Source organism: Rhinolophus hipposideros (genome assembly GCF_964194185.1).
Source record: "Rhinolophus hipposideros genome assembly, chromosome: 5".
NCBI lineage: Eukaryota > Metazoa > Chordata > Mammalia > Chiroptera > Rhinolophidae > Rhinolophus > Rhinolophus hipposideros.
In genome coordinates, this window is record NC_138051.1 from 95,692,873 (window position 1) to 95,707,806 (window position 14,934).

Here is a 14,934-nt window from a genome sequence, read left to right on the forward strand (position 1 = left end):
ATTATGCCTTAGCTCTACGGATGAAACCGGGTACATGGCAGCATTCGAGGGAGTTCATTAAATAGGATCGGAGGAAAGCATGTTAGGAAAAGTTTGCCTTTTATATGAGGTATTAAAAGATGACATTTAAGAGTGTTGACTTGTGTTTCATAGTCAAGTTCAAGAGAGAAATAAATACATAAATTCTCCTGTGTTTCGGAATATAGAGATGGCAGAGATTTGTACGGATAAAAGGGGGGTACACTCTGCCTATATGCAGAGACGTGGGACCACTGTGTGTGTGTCTGCACCTTCTAGAAGACACACAACAAACGCACAGGGTCATTTAAATGCTTGGGGTTCAGCTTTGAGAATTCCAGTACAAAACAGTTGCAGGGAGAATCAGCAACAAATAGCTTAAGATGTAAATAAGATACTCTAGGTGATTAACATGCAACGTTTCATCTTTCCTTCCTCACTACAACCCAGACACCCATTTTCCACTTTCTGTTCTTCGGGAGGATTTAAAAAGCAAACCTTTGCATATTCTCCATCTCCTCGCCGCCGTCCGCCTGGCTTTGCCTGCAGATGTGGGCTTGTCTTTTTACACACTCCTTTTGTAATGTCATGCCGCGTAGAAAAGAACCAAGCAAACACCAGCTCTGTTGCTTGCAACCTTATTTTGGTGATTTAAGCAGCACCTCCTGCTCCAGTTCCATTGAGGGCTTGCTAAGTTTCATTCACAAGTGTTTTCTTTTGGTTTTTCTTGATTCAGGGCTGACTCAAGCTAGCCGTTCTGCTTCTTGTCCTTCGGGAACTTTGTTCGTGTTTCGGACAGAGCTGCATTGCGCTGTCTGCTCCTTCTGGGGAGAGGATTTCACTGTAAACAGGACACCGCCATGTGTCCCGGCAACACTTAGAGGGTAGTTTGAATTGGGATGGGGGTCTGGCTGCTTGTCTCATCAGGCCTCAAACTGGCTCCGATGCAATTCAGCCTGAATTTTCCACCGTGCTCTCCATTCACAGTTACAGGGGACAAATGGCATCTAGGGTGAGAAAGTCAAAGGCCATGAGGCCATGGCAATGAGCATTGAGTTGATTTCATTTGGTTTCAGAAAAGGCGATTTGCCTTCCTGACAAATTGCTTTTGATGAAATTGTTATTATTTTTATGTATTTATTTAGCTGTTTGCAAAGAACTAGAGAAGAAAAATGTGTTAGGGCCCAAGGAAATATTCTGTCCTGTCATAATTGTACCAAGGAAATTTGTTTTTTTCTTGCCTAAATTTGTACTTCTCTGGGCCTCTCTAATACCTCTCTAATACCCAAAATGTGCAATACTCCAGAACTTTCCAACAATAAGAATGGCCATTTAGAAAAGAAAAAAAAAAGCTTCGTTTTAATGGAAAATTAGATAATAGGCTAAACACAGCTCTTGACTTTGGCAAAAGTGTGATTCAAATCTGGCAATTTCTATTGCTAGGGAGAAATTTTAAATCAGGACTCCCACCCCTCACTCTAGGGATAAGAAAGGTTTTCCGGGTTCTCTTGAACCAGCTACAATGCCCAGGCTGGGAACGCAAGATTGGCAGGTTCATACAAGGCACTTAGGAACAGGCTTGTAAAAATCAACGCTTTCTCTTTCTATAGAAAATATGCACCATTCTATTCAGTGTGTAAAACTTGTGGACCTCCTCATGTTCACTTTTTATGGAGTATTTAGGTTTGACCATCTGAGAAGCCCTTTTATTCCTCCTGAGCTCTCCTGGGAACGCTGGAGAGAACATGGACATTTCACTATAGGAACTGTGACCAAACTAAATAAAAACCTAAATCTGCACACGGTCTACCTCCTCTGCCAGAATAGATCCAAACGGCCTTCCATACTTGTGTGTGTGTGTGTGTGTGTGTGTGTGTGTGTACACGAGGGCTCGAGAGCACTTGCGCGCGCCCCTGCGATATTAAGCAGCTAACAACAATCTGAGAATTAAGTTACCACAATTAGGAATTAGAAGCAGGTGGCATAATAATGGTGCTTTTTTTCATTTCATTTATTAGCAAAAAGAGAGAGGAGCTTCATTTATTTTCATCAGCGCCTCAGTTAAAAGCATAGCAATTTGCAACACAAAATCATTTCAAGTACCTCAGCCTCGCAAACCTCGTTTTCTTTTTTGCTTTAAAAGCCTTTTAAAGTTCACCCCCTCCCCCATTCTGAAAGCGTGTGTGTGTGTGTGTGTGTGTGTGTGTGTGTGTGTGTGTGTGTGTTATGTGGAGTGATGAGTGCTGATGGGATCAGACTATTTCTCCTCCCAAGCAGTTTTGGGGTGCACTTCTCAAACTGCAGGTGCGGGAGCTCTGGGTTACGTGGCATCTTGAGCCCTTGCCCTCCTTTTCCTCTGCCTCTCATTCAGTTTTATACGGGCTTGTCTCGGTCTTGCAAAGATTCAATTCAGGTGCAATCTCTCTTTCAAATAAACAGAGTGCGCACATCCTTCCGCGTGCTATCAGCTGTCCGGGCCAGTGCCACCCTCGCGGTCCCCCACGCGCCCCACTGCCAGGCCGGCCCCTGCACCCTGCAGGCCAGGGGGCTCTCTCGGTTTCCCTGGGGCCGCTCCTCGCGGACCCAGCGCAGCGCAACGACCCTTGCGCGCCCTCTAGCGTCGACATCTGGGATCGCCACGATGTCTGCGAGTCGCCGCCGCCAGCGTCACGCGAGCCGGAGTGGAAGCGGGGGTGCAAGGGGGTGCGAGGTGAGGGCATGCCCAGACACGTGAGTCTGCACGAGCGGGGGGCGCGGGATATGCGGTTCTGCTGCAAACTTTGAGGGACCCCTTTCTTGTGTGGGGCTGCTCGCTCGCGTTGTCCCCCACCGGGCGTTTCCCGGGCGCGGGGCGCGCAGGCCCTAAGCTTGGCCGGCGCCTCTGGCGTCCCGAGCCGCCGCCTGCGGTCGTTCAGAACAGGCGGAGGTCGCAGCCCGCTGGGGGTGTTCTGGGCTCCCGGCTCTCGGGTGTGTCCCCTGCCGTCCTCTTTCTCGCTTGTTTTCCACCTTTCCAGGCACCCTTCGCTGCACCCCCTGACTCTCCTTCTACGCCTCCCCGTTTCTTTTTTCCCTCCATTTCACTTATTTTAGAGCCGCAGATCCTCATCCACATTCTGTTCTCTCCCAACTCATCTTGCAGTCTCCCCTGCCTGCTTCTTCCCACCCCCTACACTTTTCTCACTGTTTCTTTCTTGCTGCCGTTTCCCCCCCATTTCGGCCTCACTGTTTCTTCTCTCTGTCTCAATTTCTGTTTCTCAGCCTCCAACTTTGTATTTCTTTTTATATCTTCTCTGCCCTGTTCCTCCTCTTCCTCCCCCATCCCACTCTCTCCCACAGGCCTCCAGTTTCATGATCTCTAAGACAAGCCTATTTCTGCCTCCATCCACGTGTTGGAATTAGTTGTGGTCCACAGGCCTTGGAAGATGAGCTGCAGGCCTGCCAGGTCACAGGTGTCCTCTGAAGCCAGCCCGGCCAGGCTGTTTTGTTTGTTTCCGTTTATTTTGTTTTCTGGTTTTGGTTTTGCTTTAAAAACACAGGCAAATAGGAATTCTTTTGGAATGCACTGTTCTCATTTCAGGAGTGGCATTAAGTGTGGACATGTGGTTGAAAGGTTGGTGAGGGCTGGTGAGGGGATCCCAAGGGCCAGTTGACAGGGAAAGAACTCTCGGCAGGCTGTCGAAGTTTGCACTTTCCGGAAAAACTGTGGCTCCTGCCTGGAGATATGGCAGCCTCTGAACCCAGCACAACTTTCTCAAAGATATGTCCAGTTTTAGTGGACGTGAAACTTTCATTAGATGTTGGGATTTGAGGAAAGAACCAACCACCCAAAGAGTAAAAGGAATTCAGATCAAAACAATGAGCTAGTACATTCATCCATGAAGTGAGCAGAGGCCAGTTTATAAAACTCAAGGCTGGTGAGAGAGAAGGAGGAATGCACGGACAGCTTTGGGGAATATAAATTGGTATAACCCCCTTGGGAAGAAATTTGGCAATCTGTATCAAGAACCTTTAAAATGCTTATGCCTGTTGATCCAGTAATTCCACTTCTGGCAATGTAACCCAAAGAAATAATCGGAAATGTGGAGAGAGCTTTATGCCTAGAGGTAGAAACTGAGCGGCCATTTATGAAAGAAACGTTGGAAATAACCTGAATGTCCAAAAAATGTGGGCTTGTTTAAGTCAACTTTGCTCTATCCACTGCCTAAAGTTGATGCTGGCGTGGAAAGTCACATTTATAAAAGGACAGTGGCCTGGGGGATAAAGATGACCAAATGTCAAGACAAAAGCAGGATTCAAAGCTGAATTACAGCGTGATCATTTTCCCTTTGTCCTACTTCTCTTTTGCCTTCTAGTTTTCTGGAAGCAGCATGAGATTCCCTTCAGAATAGACTAAAACAGTTGCCTTTCTTTTCCCTTTTTCAAAGTAGTTGTGAAAGTGACAAGGGCTCTGAGGAGAAAGGTTAAGATGATCGAAGGGAAGGAAATCCGGTCCTAGGATGAACTGGGGCTGTAAACTTAGAGAGAAGTGATCCAGAGCTGGATTCTAAGATGAAGGGAGGGGTGATGGACAGAGTGGGTTTTAGAGAAAAATGGACCTGCGTTCGAATCCTGCCTCCACTCCCGGGGGCAGTGCTGGGCAGAGCCAAATGCTTGCTGCCTCCTCAGCTGTTAAATGTGGGCTTGGTTTCTTCAAACGCCGACCCGACCTCTGTGTATCTACATCTTATGTCCTCTATGGGTATCATCATCCTTCTTTATGCCAGTGACATCCAAGGAAGATGTGCAGTACACTCTCTTTGGAGAGAAATCTAGCGACCTCCCGCCTGGGGTTTTAAACCAAAACCAGACCTCTATTCATTGCACCTGAGCATTCCTTCCATGGCAGCAGGAGTTCTGGGCTGCGCATGCCACAAACACCTGGACAGGTGTTTCCCACAGTGTGCTCAGTGGAACACCATCCTGGAAATGCTTTAAAATGCTGGGCACAGGCATTGAAGGCTGTAAATTCCTTGGACAGGGAGCAGACTCCCCCAGCAGGGGTCTCACCATGGCCAAGGCGCTCTACACTTTGACTTTTCTTTCATTCACTCCATTCTTCACTCAAGGCTGATCCTTGGTAAAATCTGAAGTGGAAGAAAGAAATTTATTTTAGATGACCTTTCATCTCCCATTTCAGAATTTCTCTTCTTTTGCTGGAAATGCATGCTCTCTCTCTCCCTCCGACCCCACAGCGCGGTCTAACAGAACACTCTATAATGCTGGAAATGGTCTGTAATATGTGCTGACACGGTAGCCGCTAGCCACCTGTGACTCCTGAGCACTTAAAATGCGTCTAGTGCTACTGAGCAGCTGCATTTTAGTTTAATTTCATTTTAGTTCATTTCAATTTAAATTAAAAAAGCCAGCTATGGTGAGCGATCGCAGTACGGACAGCGTAGCTCTCGAAAACCTGTCCTCAGTTCTGCCTCTGGTCTCACTCAAACACACATCCAGCCTCTATATCCAAAGGTCATCGGCCCTTCAGGTCTCAGTCTAGATGTCACCATAGCGGTGTGCCACTTGTCCCAGCTCTCAGAGCATGCATGTAGATCCCTTCCTCCCTCTGCAGTGACTTCACCTTGGTGGCTTGAAATCAGCTGCTGTGGGAGTCTTTACACCACAGAAATGGGCACACACTGCAAACCAGGTCTGTTTCCCCCAGAATGCCAGTTGTTAAATATTTCCTAGCATGCCTTTCCTGCCAGGGCCACGACTTGCCTGACCCTCAGAGCAAGGGCCTCTTTACATTTTGCTCACGAGGAGCCTTCCTTGTCTCACCCTCGTCCCGGCTCTGCTGAGTCACTTCCCACTGGCTTCCAGCGTCAGCTCGGGCCCGTCATCTGGATCTCTTGGCTTCCAGGGCTCACATCTCTCACTGGACACTCCCACTGCATCTTTGTGTCTTCCTCCTGTTAGATTTAGAGTTCTTTGAGGGTAGAGAGTGCCCGTGTCCTGCTAGGGACTGAATCCCCAGAGCCCAGCACATAGTAGGTGCTTGATAAGTACTTGATGAATAAATAAAAAAGGCTTAGTGTGAAGAACTTGGGACTGAGACCCCACACCTGGAGCCGAGTTTGAGTCTCTCTCTCTCTGCCTCTTACCGGCCATGTGACGTTGAGAATGTCCCCTCTCTGACTCAGTGTCCTTGGGCCTCACATGGGCATTATAACCTCTTTCCTATCCATCTCCTGGGGATATTCTGAGGCTCAAGTGAAATAAGGGGACACTTTGAACAAGCATGCAAATAAACAGATCGCCTTTGAAAGTCCAGCGACATTTTGAATTCTTTCCGGTTCCTTGCTATCTTAGGTTTGGGCAACAAAGAGGACCAAAGGGGATCTGTCTTCTCCCACTGATTTAAATGCAATGGGATCAGTGCAGCTGCCAGCATGTGAGGGCAAGGGGGAGTGCATGTGCAGCTGACGTGACAATGGCCTTGAAGGAAAGGTTGCAATTCCTTTGATCTCCCTCCACAGGGAAGTTTAACCTGCCTGCAGATGAAGAGTCTGTTCTCTGCTGATGGACTTGCTGGAGGAGGGAGGCACTGGTGGTGACAGCTGAACTCTTGGATGAGAAATTGTTTTCTCCTGACATTTAGGGAAAAAGTTCTCTCTTTTTCAAAAAACACACACACAAATATTTGTCAGTTATTTTTCTCTTTGAGAAATGTTTTTCTCTAATCTGAGATGCTAAAGACTGTCGTGGGCATTTCAGCTTCCGTGGCCCGTGAAAGTTGACTGCTTACCAGGCAGGGCTGCTCCAAAGGGGTAAATTGCATCTGAGCATTGGAAAGTGATTATCTAATTAAACTTTGAAATGGAATGCTAAAAACACTGGGTGACAGACTGTCTGTAGGAGGGTCCCCTGAGGTGCCCTCCATTTATTGCTAATCATCTTTCCTGCCCAGGCTGTGCCTGTTTCCAGTTGAGCTCAAGCAGACCTGGCTCTCCGGAGCTCTGGGTTCACTCAGATATTTGTCAGGCAGAGCCCCCTCGGTGTTTGGTACCCTGCCTGAACTCTGCAGTTGGGCCTAGGTATCCTGAAAGACTTTCATCCCTGGTCTTCAGCTCCCCAATGTCTATTTAAAATCAAAAGGTTATTTCTCTACTCAGAACCATGAAATCACAGAAATCGGAGGGGTTGGGAGTTATTCTGGATATTTATGCCTGTAAACTTTGGGTTTGAGACCCAGGACGCCAGCCATAAAGCATATGTGTTGTATCCTTCTTGTTTCAAGTTGTCGGATTTGTTCAGTCCTTCTAAGCAAGACCCCTGGTGGGCACTGTGGTGGGTGCAGAAGGAAGTCTGAAGCATGGGGCCATGCAGTAGCCTGCAGGTGAGAGGGGAGCAGGCTGGAACAGGCCGGCATGAACATAGATCTTTGTAACTTAGAAAAAAACTATCCCATTTGCCCCTCATTCCTACCTTGTGATGTGGTTTCCTATGCCACTGCCATTTTATAGATGGGGAAACTGAGGCTCAGACTGCTTAAATGACTTCCCCGAGTCCTTTAAAGCTGGGCTGCCTGACATTGGGACCCACCATAAGCACCATAAAGACCTTGACCAGGAAGGGTTTGTTCCCACAGGGGCGGGGGGGTGAAGGGGGGAGAGGGGCAACAAGGACAGTGTCAGACAGGAGGTGACATTTGAGTACAATTTTCACAGACAGGGCATGACCCGTAAGAGAGAAGGCACAGAGAAAAGCAAGTGGATAGCGAGTTTAAGAGCCAGCAAGTAGGCAGGCATGGCTTGAGTCCCTGCACTTCGCTTTTGTGTTTTATTTTGACGTGATTCCTATCTAATAAACAGTCGTGGAGCACCAGTCACGTGGCAGACCTGGGGAGTGTAGACACAGACAGAACAGACAAGGTGGCTGCTCCCCAGTTCCAGCAGAATGGTGGCCACGTTGTGAGCAAAACGAGGCGTCCTCTGAGCGGAGTTTTAGGTTGATCACTGTGGTTGTCCCTAGCCTGGGGGAGGGGCTGGAGGTGGATGCAGTTGGAAGACTCTTGGGGAGACTCGTGTGAGAGGCTGAGGAGACGTGAGGAGCTGGCCCCGGACCATGGTGACGGGGATGGGGGGGAGAGTTGGACGCAGCTCAAACTGAGATTCCAGAATTATTTCCATGTGCTCTTTCGTCTAGAACAGGATTGTCCAAACTGCGGCCCGCGGGCCAACTGCGGCATGCAATCCATTTTTAATTGGCCCGCAGCAAATTCCAAAAATATATTTGGTTTACTTAAATAAACCATGTGAGGCAATACGTACTTCACCTCGAGTGAGTGGCCCGGCTGTTTGTGTATTTTACCGCATATGGCCCTTGGTGAAAAACGTTGAAAAAAGTTTGGACACCCCTAGTCTAGAATGAAGGCACTATAGTTACAGGCATACCTCGGAGCTACCGCGCGTCCGGTTCCTCGCAATACAGCGAGCTGAAATCTTTTTGCAGCTGGAGGGTCGCCTTCAATTTGTAAAACATGCAACATCTGCGAGGCACAATGAAGTGAAGCGCAATAAAAGGCATGCCTGTACGTAAAGTCCCCTTCAGAACTGCCTTTGCGGGACAGCGCTTTAATATTCTGCCCTCAGCGAAGGTTACACGGTGACATAAGAGCCATGCAAGGAACATCCCTGCACTTTTTTTTATAAAATTACTATTGGGGACATAATTCACGACACTGCTCAATGCCACTTATGCTAATGTCCCTAAGACAAATGCATCCTAGGGCGCTGGGCCAAGAAATATTGGTTCTCCTGACATATAGGCTGGAGCCTACCTCTGGACAATAAGAACCCAGGGCCTGCTGTCCTTCCCTCCAGACTCCAGGTGCCGGGAAGCGCAGAGGGAAGTTTGGGCTTCATTTTTGTGGCGTTATCCAGAGTATTGTACCCCCCACTCCCGCCTGATCTGATTGTATTCTAGTTTTTATTGTAAGGCTTTTTTGGAAATGGAGGTGGGGAGAAAGTCCAGTGATTAACTCAGTCAATATATGATTGATAATAGCTCTGGCAGTATTAATGGAATCTGCATATGTCCTGAAAACCATTTCCCAAACTCTGCTCTGTGGCCACACAGAGATTCCGTGAGACCAGAGGAAGGATGTCACAGCTGGGAGCGTTCCTCATCTTCAATGCATTTGCAAGTATGTGTTAGAAAAAGCCTGGGCTTATTGATAGAATTGTTGTAAAGATTCAGTGAGAGAGGCTGCATGGCACCTCAGGTAGGAGTCCGAACAGGCTCTGGAACTGGAGTCCTCAGACACAATTTGACCTGGGAAATTACTCCATCTCTTGGTGACCCCGTTGCTTCATCTGTAAAATGTCACTCATTATAGCAGCTGCCTCAGGGGAGTACAAGCATGCCCAGCACACAGCAAGCCTTTGACGAGTGGTAGCTTTTGTTTCTAAGTGGTCATCTATCTACCTTTGGGACAGGGTCTCCCGCCCCTGACAACGATCGGAAGTCTCGTGACAGGTCACCTGAAGCAGGAAGTACCACGTTCAGCAGCAGGTTGTCCATTTTGCCTTCCTTCTGCCAAGCTGTGTGCTTTCTGTTTGACAATTGCCAGTCTTCGTTATGCATTTTATCTCATAATTTTAGCATTTATTGGTGTAATTATTCAATATTTACTTTATGTTAAGCATATGGATCAAATTTTGATCATTTCTTACCGCAATTAATTCAACTGTGAGACCCCGTTTTTTGCTGTCTACTTTAATTTAAATGATAGTACGTGAGTCTCTATTGGCATCTGACAAAACAGTGCAATTTAAACCATATTCCATGGTCAAACAAGTTTGGGAAATACTGCCTGACGTTACATTTTTGTTCGGACATGGAGTCCTTGAGCAGGTAGACTCAGATACAGTACCCATCAGCCGGGTCCTGCAAAACATCACTGCTCTCTAGAATAAAAATTTGATCTATGTAAGCTGGAGGTGTTTTTACTGTGGGTAATAGTTCTGCCACCACCAGCAGCTTGAAGATAGTGCTTTTATGGCTTTCATTCATTCACTCAATAATTACTTACTGGTCCCTTCTAGGTGCCAGATACCATGCTAAGCATTGAGGCGTGGAGTCCTAGGTTTCCTGTGCTATCTCTGCTGTCCCCTGTGGCAGCCATAAGCCACTTGTGGCTACTGAGCCCTTGAAATGTGACCAGCTGTGCTGCACGGTGTAAATGCACATGCAACTTCAAAGATGTAATATGAAAAGGAATGTAAAACGTCTTTTAAATAATATGTACTTGAATACGTATTTATTATAGGTTAGAAATATATACTATAATTTACATAATCAATCTTGGTTACCTGTTGAAATAATAATATTTAGGATATATTGGGTTAACTAAAATGTAAGGTTAGAGTTAATCTCACCTGCTTTTTACTTTTTTTTAGAGTGGCCATTGGAAAGCTTTAGATTACATATGTGAGTCATAATCTGTTTCTGTTGGATAGTGCTGGTCTAGAAGGTTCACAGACATGTGATTGGTTAATGATCACACAATAATGAGAATGCTATAGTTTTCCAGATCCCTCTAGAGCTGAAGCCTGACACGGAGAGTTCTCCCGAAAGGTAATATGGAGAGGTCAGCTAAGGCTCCAGACATGTGCGGAGGCTCGAGGCCGTACATGAAGTTGGGGACAGGAGACTGGAGTTGGAAACCTGGGGACTGAAAGTGAGCACAAACATATTGGGATGAAATGGTCATTTGGGGGTGTATGAGTTAGCTTTTGCTGTGTAACAATCACAGAATTGCAGAGACATAAAACAACAGTTTTTCCCTCAGACCTCTGCAGATGCACTGGGATCCAGCGGCTCTCGGCTGGGCTTGGCTTCTCCCTAGGATTTGGCACAGGTGGCATTCATGGCATTTGGCACCCATGGCATTCATTCCAGGGCCCAGACTTATGGGACAGCAATGACGTGGGAGAAGCTGTCCCATGATGGTGTAGGTGCAAGAGGCAAATCCCAGTGTGAAAGTGCTTTTCAACCCTCAGCTCAGTTTCATCTATGAACATCACGTGAGCCACAGCGAGTCACAATGGCTAAGACCAAATTCAGCAGCAGGAAGGTACACACTGCCCTTGTGTGCCATGGGCCAAAGTGGGTCACAAGACCAAGCCTTACACGTGCTCTGCAGCTCTCTCTTTTCTGTCACCTGCCACTGAATGCGGATGGGATAGTGGGGAACCCTGAGCCAGAGGGAAGATGCCCAAATGACTGCATGGAGCACAGTACCCACAAACCCACGTTGGGCTGCGTTGTGTGTACAATTTAACCTTATTGTGGGAAGCCACTGAGATTTGGGGGTTGATAACAACAGTTGTCTACTCTGACCTGAGCAGTCACGTCCGTGCTGCTAGGGCAGAGTCCCCTGCAGACAACTGAGCCACATTAGGCAAGGGCTGTGGGAGAGAAGAATGGGGACAGGTGGAGGCCAGGGAGAAGCTCACGTGGCTCACACCCCCTACCCCTGCCTCATTGGGGGTCAGGTGAGATGGCCTGATCAGGTTAGGTGCCAAGGGATTGGCCGGGGCAGGACATTTCCTAAGGAAGTACAAAGGAGAAAGACGGAAGGGGCAGGACCGGAAGATAGGGAATCCCAGCATGAAGTCTTTAGATGGGGCCTGGAGGCCTCAGAAGCCGCGGGAGCAGTTGTGAGAGCAGAGGCAAGAGATGGAGGCCAAGGATTGGGTATGTGGGAAGGTGGCAGGGCTGATTTGGAAACCAACTCCATGGGAGGTCCTGTTTGCTGCTGGTGAGGATGGGTGTGAGATGAGAGGGTGTGCCAGGCTGTCCTAACAATACAGGATTGAAACCATGAGAAGCCTTTCCGTAGGCAGCTGCTGTCATTGGTTCATTCACTCATTTATTTATTCATTCTACATACATTTCCTCAACGCTTACTGTGAGCCCAGCGTTGAGCCAGGCGGGAAGGTCAAACATAGAGGGACCGTGGCCTTGGAGGTGTTTCCAAACCAGAGGCGGGACTCACAGGCCGAGGGATCTAAAATCACGTGAAGCATGCTCAGTGCTCTGACAGAGGAGGAGATGGGAGGAGAGGAAGGGCCCGGATGGCGTCTTTCTGGAACCCTGAGGCAGGTGGTTCTGATCACAGGGGCAACCTGAAGCGGATCCTTTCCTCACCCCCAGAATGACTCAGAGGGTGCTTACAACCACAGCACTGTGCTTTAGTCATTTACCAGTGAAAGCCTCCTTTGTCTCTCTTCCTGGGGGAAGGACAATGTCCTGATCTGGTCCCTTTGTGCTCAGGGGCCAGCAGGCTCTTGGTGGATGTTAAATGCAATAATACCCCCTTATTTTAGCAGCCTCTGCTTTGGAGCCCACTGGTAGCTGGAGGAGACACACGCACACACACGCACCGCCCATGGGGTCTGGCAGATGCAATTAGCCTCTGGGTCCCTCAGAATTAGATGCAGGTGGCTAATTGTCCATGCCAGGAGGCAACTGTGGGCACAATTAGTCATGTCTCTTTCCCCACTCGGGGCTAATACTGGGTGGGGAATCTGAGAGGGGAGGGAGGAAATCTGATGGGGCTCGGAGGTTCCCTTATCTCTGGAATATGACAGGCAGCTTTGGGTGGCAGTGCTCATTCTTTGGGCCTGGGGAGGGCTCAGGGGGCAGGCGAGGGGAAGGCTGGCAGCGCTCCTGAGGATCTCCTCAGCTCCCCTCCCCCACCCCATCAGCACACTGGAGCCTGTACCTCCCAATCTATTAATAATGCCAACCCTTTGCTTTGGTGTAGCTTGTTAGGGTTTTTAAGCCCCTTTGCATTGCACACATTATTGCATGCCACAAGCACAGACCTGGGAGGGGTGTGCTTATTATAGCCCATTGTACAGGTGAGGTCATGGAAGGCCACCTGGTAACTGCCAGAGCCCAGGGTAGAGCCCAGGCCTGGAATGCTGAGCGTGTGTGCTGCCTTGTACTTCATCACACTGTCTTTGGTCCTCCTTCTCTTTTCTTTCCTGTGGGGGCACAGGGGTGGCTCCCCAGGGACAAGAGAGCAGCTTAGGACAGAGCAGGCCTGAGAAATTCCCAGTGTAGTATTTGCCTCAGTACATTTAAACAACGAGTATTTAAGCCTTGGACCTCTTCCCTGTCCAGGAAGTGTTCGAGGAGCTGGGGATGCGGGGATGGGGCGGGTACCACCTCGCTTTTAAGGAGCTTAGGGTCCAGCAGGAACAGGAAGACGCGCATTGCATCCATTGTCCCGAGGGGCAAGAATGTGACGGCTCTGAAGGCTTCTCTAGTTAGCCCCTAACTTGCACAGTGACTTTGTTCGCTTCTTGTCGTCTCTCTGGGCCTCAGTTTCCCCAACTGCCAAGGTAGGATGTTGAACCTCAGTGACGTCTCAGGGTCTGTCCTGTTCTTCCAACTGCTTTCCAATGGTGCAGTGGAATCAGGAAGGAAGCAACGGCTTGTGACTGGGGAGGAGCAATTGGGGGAGTGCACGTTGGGGGAGGTGCATTAACAGCACCTGTGATGTGGGCTTCACAGGAAGGATTTCAACAGGGGAGAAGGCAGAGCAGGCCTGTGCCCTACTTCAGGCTCTGCTCAAACTCGCTTTGGTTGCAAGCCGTGGAAACCCAAGTCTAAGGGCGTCAAAGGGAATACATGGCATATGGTGCTAGCTAGTCTCTAAAAATGGCCTCCGAACGAAGCACGCCTCTTGGTCCTCATGCCTTGTATAGACCCTTCCTCTTGAATCTGGGTTGACTCGCTTGTAACCAATGGAAGTGGCAGAAATGACCGCCTGGCTTTGGACGCAGAAGGGTTGCAGTTTCTACCTTGTTCCCTTGGAATGCTCACTCTAAGGAAGGTCAGACACTATGTAAGAAGCCCACCTGGGGTGAGACCTCCATGCTCGCCATGAGGAAGTCCAAGCTAGCTATGGGGAGAGAGGTGCCTGGTGACCCCCGCTGGCCCAGCTACACGAGCCTAGCCAGTAGACATATTTGTAAAGACTCCGTCTTGCACATCAAACTCGGTTGGCATCTCAGTACAGCAACGTGAAAGACTCCCAAGTGAGAACCACCTAGCTGAGCCCATCAACCCACAGAACCATGAAGATAATAATGAATTACTGTTTTAAGATACTAAATTTCGAGATGGTTTGTGATGCAGCAATAAATAACCAGAATATGCATATCAATGCTAAACTCCAGGGAGGTCAAATAAGATTGCTGGGCCTTGTTTTTCTTTCTTTGTCGCATCTTGCTCTCTTCTGTGCTGGTTTCTTTGCGAAATCACCTCTCTCCACCGATATTCCCCAGAACTGCCTGACTTGTATCACGCCTGCTTCCAGCAATACCAGTGGACAGGCCTGCTCTGTCTTAGCAGTTAAACAAAATTCCTGGACATACATTTCATTGGCCTAGTAACGTGAGCTTCCTTGAACCTTTCCTGATGTAGCTGGAGGGGAGGGGTTTGCAGGAAAGTGCCCCTCCTGTAGACCAGGGAGTAGGTGAGATGAAAAGGTGTGCCTTGCCCTGCCCAGGCCAAGATTGAAGCATGACACTTCCTAAAAGGATAGCTAAGGGGTCTATTACCAAAGAAGGGAAAAAGGGCTGTGGATAGGCACAAACAGATGTCCATTCCTGTGACCTTGTGTGAGAAACATAACTTCCCTAAATCTATGCTTCCGCTTATTTTAGACAAACACGAGGAAATAACTCTTGTCCTGCCCAGCTCATGGTGAGGTTCAGGTGTGAGGACATCAGAGCGGGAAGTCTGTGAAAGCTGTCAACCGTACCTACCTGGCAGAGGTGACCATTGTGCAGAAGGCTTAAAAGCTGCACAAAGCAGGACAAGATGTGGCTCCCCACACCCAAATCTTGCTCATAGTGA

General features: G+C 48.5%; 1 protein-coding gene across 3 annotated transcripts in view; it reads left to right on the top strand.

The window, feature by feature from the left end:
* The first annotated feature begins 2,669 nt into the window (after window positions 1–2,669).
* The window catches only part of VRK1 (VRK serine/threonine kinase 1), a 112,495-nt gene continuing 100,230 nt past the window's right edge, over window positions 2,670–14,934 (top strand). For 2 of the 3 annotated variants that reach the window (XM_081047940.1, XM_081047941.1), the window contains exon 1: window positions 2,670–2,728. The gene's annotated coding sequence lies outside the window, so the exon portion shown is untranslated. The other variant, XM_081047942.1, reaches the window with a different exon arrangement.